At 45.0% G+C, this 3,446-nt stretch overlaps 1 non-coding gene across 1 annotated transcript; it reads right to left on the bottom strand.

Annotated features, from left to right (window-relative positions):
• Positions 1-2,299: 2,299 nt before the first annotated feature.
• Trnas-uga (transfer RNA serine (anticodon UGA)) lies at positions 2,300-2,374 on the bottom strand. The gene has a single exon. It is a non-coding gene; the product is annotated as a tRNA-Ser (tRNA).
• Positions 2,375-3,446: the final 1,072 nt, after the last annotated feature.

The following is a 3,446-nucleotide window of genomic DNA, read 5'->3' as shown; positions in this document are numbered from 1 at the left end:
ATAAAGGACTTAATGGTAATCAGACAAATAGGTTCGTACGTAGAGACAAAACACGTAATTTAATTGGGATGCTTGTTTTACTACTGCAGTTTTACATTCACGCTACGAACGCAAAACAAATCGAAATCGATCTCTCTTGATTCTCTAAAAAATTTAATTCGATTGACAACGGATATAAGGCGATCTGTTTTGCTTAGCATATATCCCGAAGAATTAATCTAAGATAGCGAAGGGTCGGAGGGTTGCAGATGAGCCGTTTAACAGACCTGTTTCCTTCTACCGTATATTTACTGCTTGTAGGAACATGCACACACCTGAACTGGAGTTAAAATTTAGCAGCGCGCACTCTCGATTGCTGCATCTACGCTAGTTTCACGTGGTTTAGCGGAGTGGTATCCGCTGCTCGTTTTGTCAGTCTCATGAGGCTCAAGCTGAGAGCATCGTAAGTGTAGATCCACTGAATGTGTGTGTGTTCATCGCAAGTCCGGTTAAAGGATCGAAGTTTTCTAATTAGTTGCTGCGTTTGCCCTACTGGCCCAAAAATAGAATACAATAAAGGTCGAATTGCTGTATTTGACTGTCCCAAAATATTACGCCACGAAGCTTAACAATTATTGCTCCTTTGAATCATCGCACAAATTCCGAAGAGCTAGTTTTGAAACAAGCGACCACGAAATACGAAATCAACAGAAATCGTTCATCAGAGGAAGCACGTTGTTGATGCATGAGACAGTGCGACATTCTACACAGATTACTCGTATCAAGCGATTGGAAAAGAAGTGCAAGGCATTACCGTATTCAAGAGGGGTCGTCGGCTGCATGCACATAATTGCAGGCCAGTATTACTGTAATTCATTCACGAGAGAAGTGGCTTACAAAAATTTTGTTCGACAGATTTTTTAGAATTGCTTATCACTCTGGAGCCTTTGTCTGATTTGAGTAATATAAGTGAGTGAGAAGATTCAACTAAGGTCGGTACGTTTCGTCGAAGGATTCTCGAGTTGTCGCGAGAACGTTACGGTATGCTCAAAATACGTACTCTAGTCGCAGACGCCACAAGATGTTGTACATCACGAAGAAGGTACTGCAGAAATTTCAAGAGCATACATGTCGAAGAACGATGGGCAACATATTCTCACGAAATGCTAAATACTGGGAAATCAGAACAACTGGATTCGTTACGATGATTTGTTTACAGGAGACCTTCCCTGTTCCACGTGCGAATACAAAAAGGAAGGCAGAAGTGCTGAAACACTCTGTGCCACACACCGTAAAGCGGTTTGCGGAGCATATGTGTCGAAGCTGAGTGATGCACGATTCACAGGAGACTCCCAAGCTAAAATACTAAGGAAATACGCGTATAAACTTTGGAAGTGGTTTCGACAATGCTCGGATTCACTTACTCTCATTAGCACACACAGCATTCAGTAGTAGCAGCTTTTGAAATTGTTGCCTAAAGTATCAGATTTCAGCGTGGACTTGTTATGATGGCTGAATATGGATTGGTCGCTTACCTCCATTGTTTTTCGTCACAAGTCTGCTTCTCTTCAACAGTTAACCTTCTTTCAAAACCTTATTTAACTTCTAAGTGCTAAGAACGACAGCAAACTCTGTAATCACTGTATTCCTCTAGAAGAACTCCGACACACGCCCGGATGACTTGAGCTCTCAAAGCAGACAGGTGCTAACCAACGGCAGAGCCACGTCGCGCGATTTTCTCATTGTTGTGAGCCTGCCCTGGAAATAATATTGGTGATGATGACAAGCGCCCGCATTATTGGGTTTTGTAAGACTGATTTTAGCGTTTTTGGACTCCTTCAATTGAAAGTGTAATGGACTCCCATATTAACATAGAAACGGTTATTATATTTTTGACAGGGCCATTCTAGTTCTTTGTGGCAAGTGAGCTACTAATTAGTAGCTCTTTTGCCACAAATGCCGTACAGTCTAGAATCGGTATGCCGATGAGGAAAAATCGCCGTGGGCATTCAGGAAATCATCCCACCGACGCATCAGACCGGAGATAACCGTTAGCTAAAACAACAAGTCTGCTGGTTGACGAAGTCCGTAACTACCTGATACACATCCTCCGACAGGTACAGCTGATTTGCCAAGGTCTTATTTTAAGAGAGCGCTGGCGTGATAATCCATCGGGATGAGAGCAGTACTACAGTCCGGGTGTTCAAGTGGCTCCCACTTACCTTGGCGTGACTTGTACATTACGACATTTTCGATGTGGGGACGTGCGTTATCATGAATCAGCAGCTCCGTATGATACTTCCTGGCAGATTAAAACTGTGTGCCGGACCGAGACTCGAACTCGGGACCTTTGCCTTTCACGGGCAAGTGCTCTACCAACTGAGCTACCCAAGCACGACTCTCGCCCCGTCCTCACAGCTTTACTTCTGCCAGTACCTCGTATCCTACCTCCCAAACTTTACAGAAGCTCTTTTGCGAATTTTTTCGTAGTATTGGATCAGAAATTCTATTTAGAAATCATGTTTTGTAGCAACAAGTCCTTTTAGTCCCCACTTTTTCTGTGTAAGTTCAATGTAGCTCCCTTTTAGACCTTTAAGAAAGATTTAACCGTTTTGCGGTATGTTGCACAGTGGAATAGTAAGTAGTGTACGGATAATATTTTGTTAAGAACCGACAGAGACGGCTAACTGGGCCGCAACTGCTACCGGCTTCGTAACGGTGTTGTAACTGAATGTCAACGTTGGAGACCAAAAGTACAAACAATCTACGAGCGCATTTCATCAGACTATGCGACTGGGAAACCGAGAACAACCGATTCAGCATTTCGGCAACAGTGCGGAATAGACAGAACGTGCTACATTAACGAGGCTACGTGTAGTAACTTCACTTAGAGGTGTCATAAGAATACATTTTGGGATGCAAAGTTCACATAAAGAAACTCTCTGAAACCCTCAAGTCAAACACTAGAGCGGACGAGAGTGTTTACAGGCTTGGAAAAGAGAGGATATTCAATCATCTCAGTCACCAGTGTGCGCGAGGGGGAGCGGGGAGGGTCATAGTTCCACTTCATCCCCAATTTACAGGATGCTCTGGTGAATTCAACTACCGTCTACGAACTTCCGGCAACTTGGAGTCCACTGCTGCTAATCTACAGCCGTCCGCCTCAAAGGAGACTTCTGATAGACGATCCACATTCCTGCCGACCACAACAGTGGCTGACTGGCGATGGTAGGGGGGGGAGGGGGGGAAGCCTGTCTTTCGTCGATGAAGAACCGATCTACCTGTCTTCAGGCTGTTCAGCTTAGGCTGGGCGCCTGTGTCACCGCCACTGGGGCAGTACAAGTACAGCAATACCGGCTGTGTGTTGCTGCTGAGTCTCCTGCGTAAACACCACCTCGACAACCGACAACAGGCACGAGCAGATTCCTGGGACCGAGCCTCGGTGCGGCTCCACTCGTCGAGAACGG

Source organism: Schistocerca serialis, chromosome 1 (genome assembly GCF_023864345.2).
Source record: "Schistocerca serialis cubense isolate TAMUIC-IGC-003099 chromosome 1, iqSchSeri2.2, whole genome shotgun sequence".
NCBI lineage: Eukaryota > Metazoa > Arthropoda > Insecta > Orthoptera > Acrididae > Schistocerca > Schistocerca serialis.
The sequence above is the reverse complement of the archived record's forward strand: the minus strand, read 5'-3'. Positions and strand labels throughout refer to the sequence as shown.